General features: G+C 35.8%; 1 non-coding gene across 1 annotated transcript; it reads right to left on the bottom strand.

Moving 5' to 3' along the window:
- Positions 1-6,683: 6,683 nt before the first annotated feature.
- On the bottom strand, positions 6,684-6,791 carry LOC148555256 (small nucleolar RNA R71). The gene has a single exon (XR_015887477.1). It is a non-coding gene; the product is annotated as a small nucleolar RNA R71 (small nucleolar RNA).
- Between the last annotated feature and the right edge of the window lie 810 nt (positions 6,792-7,601).

The following is a 7,601-nucleotide window of genomic DNA, read 5'->3' as shown; positions in this document are numbered from 1 at the left end:
CAGTGGTTTATTTCAGAATATTAGATTAGTTTTCTTTTTTTTTTTTGGTGACTCTCAGAATATTAGATTAGTTGCTGAAATTATATAGAAGACTAAGGCCCAGTTTGGGTAAACAACTTAATTAAGTTACTTTTGAAGAAATAGTTTAAATAATAAATGCTTATATTAAAAGTAGCTTATAAATAAGTTATTTTGTGTTTGATTTTTTAGTTCTAAAAGTACTTATTTTATGATAAAAGTGATAAAAAGTTTTTTATTATGAGAGAAGTCATTTTTTTTAACTTCTCTTTAAGCACCAAAATAGTTTTTTAGAAAGTTGCAATTTTGTTTTGAAAATTGTACCAAACATTAATACTACACTTTTTCATAAGTTAAAAGTTAAAAAAAGTCACTTATGAACCTATCCAAACGGGCCCTTTAAGTCATGAAATTTTCACTCATTAAACTGACGCCTATGATTAACGTCTTATCTGAATTAGAACAGTAATATAAATCTAACGAATGCAATTTTTTTCCCTTTTGCTTATTTACTGCATTTAATTAATGTGTACATTAAAAATTCAGTGCATGTTCAAGCCCGTAGCAAGACTTGAGTCTTTTTTTTTGTTTTTTTTAAAAAGTCGATGGGAAGTGGGAAACTTTGAATGAGACAAAGCTAAGATAATTCCTTTGGTTATAAATGCAGAATTGTAAATCACAAATAAAACAACAAACGGCTACATCAGGGCAACAATAAACAAGCTCTTGTAATAAACAACATTAAACAAGTTCATCACAGTTCCATGCACATTAAATCATACCAGTTTTGATATTTAGACATCTATCCTAAACAACTCAAACAGTGGGAGATATGTGACCAGTTGTCTGATTGGTTGTTGATTGGAGTTATAGAAATAGCTCTTTTGAAATTACATAGCAATAATTTGTGTGTTTGGATTACAGTTTGTAAATAGGAGTTTGCATAAAATTGATTTTGCAAACTTGATTTTGATAAAAAGTAAGTTTGTATTGAAGTGATTTATGTTTTGGCATCTTTATATCAAAATGGATTATAGTAAAATAAATATTGTTTGGATTACACTATTCAAAATCACTTTTAGATGAAAAATTACTAAAATAGATATCAACTTAAATAATTTTTTATATTATCCAGTTATTTTAATTTAGATATTTGAATAATTTTATTAATTAATTTTATAATAAAATTAATATTTATTTATTAAAATAAAAATAATATATAAAAATTAACAAAATATATTTTATATTAAAAATAAGAAATATAAATTATATATAAGAGTATTTAATCAAATATGTTACATTTTTTTAATTTTAAATATTAACGTAAAAATGTTAATTTAGTATTTTTTTACATCGTATTTTTGTTTTAATACTCTCAATAATTTTATTCTTAATATTATTTTGGAATCCAACGTTTATGATTTTATTAATACCTATGATTAATTTTTTATTTAATTTGTCTTTTTTTAATGGGATCATAATTTATATTATAAAAAAATTACAATAAAAAATTATATATACCAGAATTATAATTATAAAAAAGAATACTAAAAATAATAAAATTAAATATTTATCTTGGTAGAGATGAAAACAAATCTAAAAGTTCTTGATGATGTATTTTATATAGTATATTTTTAGTTCTTTTAGTACTCTTTTTTAGTACCTATAGTTTTTTACTATTATTATTATTATTATTATTATCATTTATGGTTAATTTTTCGTTTAATTTACTTTACCTAATGGATCAATAAATCATATTATGAAAAGATAATAATAAATATAATATACAAAATCACAATTACAAGAGTGTATAATGTCAAATAAAAATTTAACAAAAAAATAAAAATAATAAATAATAGAAGAAGAGAACTCATATAGAGAGAAATAATAAGAATTTCATAAATAATACAATAACATGTCTAAAGGATAAAATTAGTAAAGGAAAAATAAATGTTTAGTGTAAATGGCTAAAAGTCCATTATGAAACGCAGAAGCTAAAAATTGTTGCTTCTGGTAAACGTGGTTTTGACTACAAAATCACTTCTGCGTTTACCAAATCAAAAGTTAGCCAAACAAAAAATTGAAACTTTTAATAAGCTTAAACGTGCTTTTTCTCTTCAAACGAGTTTGCCAAACACACCCACAATTACACAACTTTAGAGTTTAGACCAACCTAAAAGCGATCCAAAAAATAAGAAGACACTAATATGCACTATGCTGTGCACTAATATTCACAACTTAATTAATGGTAATTCGAATCACAATCATTCGAACTATACACACACAAGTTCCTGTTAGTTCGAATCAGCCTAATTCGAACTATTTGAACTAGCCCACAGTTTGGTGCACATAGTAATTCGAAACAGGTTGTTTCGAATTACACACGGTTTAGGCTACCCATGGTAATTCGAATTGCACCCATTCGAATTACAAAGTCTTTCCCTATAAATAGAGTTCGAATTAAGCTCATTCGAATTATAATCTCAAACCCCTGCCCATCAAATCCCAAAGAAAATTCTTTTCCTACGACTCCAACAAAGTGTTCAATAGAATATTCAGCTGATGGGGGATAATCCGGACCGACTTTATCATTTGGATGGGATCGCCCATATAGCTGGTGTCATCAATGATGAGGTTAGTGCGAACTTTTTTTTTTAAAACAGAATTTAATGTGTTATTTTTATATTTTTTCCTTTTGTTTGTTTTAATGGTAGTCATTATTTACTGTTGTTAAGTTAGATAGGGTTGTTATATAAGTGGTTATATTTACGTTAGTGGTTTATTAGTGATTACAAATAAATAGAAAAGTATGCGTGGTAAGGATAACGAAGGGTGAAACTAGAGTAAGAATTTTTTTTGTTAACATGAATAGTAATCATTGAAATAAATTTATCAGTATTAATATTATACTATTTTTAAGAAAATATTTTAAAAATATTTTCTTATTAGGCCTAGTTTGATGTATATATGTTTTTATTTTCCATCCTAATGCATAACATGATTTGGTAGAGTACAAGTTGTATTTTTTGGATTAAGATAAGCATTAGTAAATGATGTTGTATAAATATGTTCCTAGCTGAGAGACAATCTGATACATTCTTTATGCAGCCCCACCAATATATTACGAGCATGCAACGGCAGAAGGGTATGGGCCTGGACGAGAAGTACGTTTCATACTTACAGATGGCCGGTTTACACCATCTTACGAGGCTAAACGAGAGCTGGTTTAGGCTGGATGAGCCCCTGGTTAGTGCATTCGTGGAACGCTGGCGTCTTTAGATGCACACATTTCATATGCTGTTCGGGGAGTGCACGATTACACTGTGGGATGTGGCGTACCAGTCAGAGCTGCCGATCAATGGACATTATGTTAGTGGTTGCCTGACAGATTTTTAGACGTACATCGAGGGTGGTCGCCCAAGTTGGGCATGGTTCGAGGAGCTACTGGGTGTATTGCCTCCTGCAAACTGCATCCAAAAGTTTGCAGTGAACTGCAGCTGGTTCCAGGAGACATTTGGAGAGCTTCCTGATGGAGCCGATGAGCCCACCGTTAGGAGGTATGCCTGAGCCAATATTATGATGCTTTTAGGGACTCAGCTATTTGGTGATAAGTCTGGTACTCGCATTCACATTAGGTGCCTGCCATACGTAGCTAGGCTTGAGGACATGGGTGGGTACAGTTGGGGATCAGCTGCTCTCTCGTAGTTATACCGGTGCATGTGCTGCATGACAAACAGACACGTGGTGAAGTTAGCAGGACCGTTACAGCTGCTTCAGTCATGGATCTTCTAGCAGTTTCCTGGATTCAGACCCGCTGGATATGATACGTTCGGCTGGCCTTTGGCCTCGAGGTACTATTATATTCAAATGCTTTAATTGTCACAATTATTAGGCATTAGTTTCGTGGTATGCTATTATTTTATCCTATTCACAAGTATGAGGTCCATTGTACCATTTTACCTCCTAAACACTCCTGCGCTGGTGGGGACTGATCCTAATCAACCATGTGCACCTTTTCCCAAATTCAGTACACTTTCCAAGGTACTTGTGATAATCGGACTCCACCACTTTGTACTGTACCCCGCATCATATGCTATATGTCTTCACGCTTAACACGGCCTCCTCTTTGTCCTGAAACTGCTGACCAACTTGAAACTCTGATAGACCTCCGGTACCCTAAGTATCTCTAGCACCAAATCCAATAGGTTCGCCAGAAACCTCCTCCTGTATCATGGCATCCAAGTCCAAAGATGAAAAGTGCGAAGGGTACTGCTAAATCCCTGAGCTGGACGCTCCGCCAGTCCCAACTGGATTACTCGCTGCTATGTCATCACCGCTATCATCGACAATGATGTCCGACTCCACATCATCAGCATCATCATCATCCGGCAATGCATCATCTATACCATCCAGTGTCCCACGTTGTAATGAAACTAGCGTCCTGTCAATAATACCAACTTCTCCGTCACTACTGTGGTTGAGATCAACTACGAAGGACAGGGAGGCAACCACCATTTCCTGAGGTGCAATAACAGGCACGGAGGAAGATGCACCAACAGGTCTCGAACTAGAACAGGCTGCCGTTGCTGAAATTTGGGTATTCCAGTTCGAACCACCTGAGCTAGAGACTACATCTACAAGCTTTGCCAACAGCTCAGGTATCCTGACCTCGGGAAACTGCCGATGACAATGGAACAGAACCTCCAAATCCTCATCACTCCCTGATAAACCACTATTTTATGGTTTATAATGTGTTTAATTGTGTGGTTTTATCATGATCTTTTCCCACTTATTCATATAATTAGCATGCATTTATAATTCCTTCCTAAAATTATTACATGATTGAAAACTGCTTCTTAGAGACTTTTAATTATGTATTTTTAATTCTCCTTTATTCCATTCGATGCCGTGATATGTGTGTTAAATGTTTCAGGCTTTATAGGGCATGAATGAGTTGGAGATTGGAAAGGAAGCTTGTAAAAATGGAAGGAACACAAGAAGTTGAGGAGATGACCAGCGAGAAGTGACGCGGCCGCATGGCTCACGCGACCGCGTGAAAGAGAGGAAATCGCAGTGACGTAGCCGCATGGCTCACGCAACTGCGCGGATTGGAATAGCACAAGTGACGCGGAGGCGTGGACGACGCGCCCGCGTGGCAAGCAAAACGCCGAATGACGCGTCCGCATGAATGACACGATCGCGTGACGTGCGCGATCTGCATAATCTGCAGAATTCGCTGGGGGCGATTTTAGGCCCTACTTTGACCCAGTTCTCGGCCCGGAAAAGCAGACTAGAGCCAGAGAACATGCAGAAACCAAAAAGAATATTGATTCTACTCAATTTTTAGTTTTAGATCTAGTTTTACTCCTCCTCTAGGTTTTCTCTCTCTACACATTCATAGTTCTTAGGATTTTAATTTCTATTGTTCTTGCATTGGGATATTGAGAAGAGTTATTACTTCATCAAGACTTCATCATTCTAGTTCGTTTTCTTTACTTGACTTTACTCTTCCATGTCCTTTAATTTACTCAATTTTACTATTGGATTATTTTAGAATTTATTAATAGAAGAATTACTTTTATTTTTAATTGATTCCTTTGAGTTTTATTTATCATGTCTTCCTTTAATTCCCTTTCTTATGTTATGAGTTCTACATTCACAATGAGCGAGTAGTTCCTTAACTTGATGGGGAGTTGATTGAAAGGAACCCTTGAGTTGGGGTGCTTAAAAGAAAAATTGTAATTGGATTTATTGTTGGAATGCTCTCTAATCACTGACACTAATCCTTTTCAATTGAGCGGATTGGGACTTGTGAATAGAAACAGCATTCCAACTTGTTTGACCTTCCCTTACCTAGTAAAGGATAACTAAACAGAACAACCTTCAATTATCAATTAATCTTGAGAGTACTGCAACAAGAATAGGGCTTCCAACTAATCTACTCCCAGTCAAGGCTTCTATTTAAATTATTTAGTTTCTCTAATTTAATTTCCTGTTTATTCAACTCGACCCATTTTGAAAACATCTGATTAATAAAATAGCACACCTTTCTGTAACTCGTTGGGAGACGACCTGGGATTCATACTCCCAGTATTTTAATTTTAATTTTTGTGACAACCCTTCTAAATTAATAAGTGGATTTCTGGTTGGTTAAGAACTATACTTGCAATGCATATCTTATAACAATTATTAATTCGGCGTCGGTTAGTCCTCTATGAGGACGGATCTGAAACATAATTTGAGGAAGAAACAGCCCCCATTCTACTGATTCGGTTGATTTACGTGTAGATGACATGGCAGAACCTAGAAGAGTTACTATCCAGGAGGCTGGAACCCCTGATTTTACAATGCAACCGTTTCAAGCGCATCACCCAGCGGTGGCTACAGACTTTGAAATAAAGACTGCACTGCTCAATTTGATGCCCAAGTTTCATTGCTTACCTGCTCAAGAGCCTATCAAGCACCTGAGAGACTTTCAAGCAGCCTGTTCTACTGTCAGGCGTGATGGTGCAGATGAAACTTCAATTTTGCTGAAAGTTTTCCCGTTTTCTCTTGAGGAAAAGGCAAGAGAGTGGTACTACACTCAACCCGCAGCAACTGTATCCAACTGGGATACACTTAGAAGAGAATTCTTGAAAAAATTCTTTCCAGCTGAAGTTACTGATAAACTAAGGAAATATATTTCCATGATTGTTCAGGACAAATCTGAGACTCTCTATGAATACTGGGAGCGCTTCAATAATCTTCTGGAAGCTTGCCCCCACCATATGATTGACAAGATAGTGTTACTCGGTTACGTCACACAGGGCATGAGGCCCCAAGATAAGACCACATTGGAAAGTGCTAGCAATGGGTCTATGAAAAAGTACAAGACCACTGATGAGGCATGGAAACTGATCAGCGACTTAGCTGAATCCACTCGGAATCACAGGTAGAAACAAGGCCGTTCAAAAACCGTTGCAGAAGTATCCTCTAACAGAGAGACCGCTGCTCTAACTCAGAGTATCTGTGAAATGACCAACCTGCTGAAGCAGATGCAATTGAATCAACAACAAGCTCAGCAAGCTCAACCTTTTCCACCACAGCAAAGCCAACAGTTAGTCCCACAGAGAGTTTGCGGAATCTGTGCTGATTATAGCCATTATACTGACGAATGTCTGCAGCTCTAGCAGGAAGACAACACCGTGGCAGCCACTCATAACTTCTATGACTGCCCCAACCAAGGGTACAATCAAGGTGGCAATTACAGCCATGTATGGCAAGACAATTCTGACCAGAATTGGAGGGACAACAACAACAGAGGAGGCAGAGACAATCAGAAAAATCAGAAGTGGAATAACAACAACAACAGGCAGCAGAACCAGAACCAGTCTTACAGAGCACCTCACCTGAGACAATCCCAAGGACCACAGAATAACCAACAGCAAACCTCTCAACTTACTTATCCTTCCTCATCTTCTAATGACAAGTTACTACAATCTATTGATCGGAGACAACAGACCATGGAAAATAACCTTTATGCTACACTAAATGGTCTAAACTCTACCCTGCAAGCTCTTGTCTCACAGATTGGATCAATGAAT

Source organism: Arachis ipaensis, chromosome B6, assembly GCF_059453495.1.
Source record: "Arachis ipaensis isolate K30076 ecotype BB chromosome B6, ASM5945349v1, whole genome shotgun sequence".
Classification (NCBI taxonomy): domain Eukaryota; kingdom Viridiplantae; phylum Streptophyta; class Magnoliopsida; order Fabales; family Fabaceae; genus Arachis; species Arachis ipaensis.
This window is presented reverse-complemented; position numbering and strand designations above follow the sequence as displayed.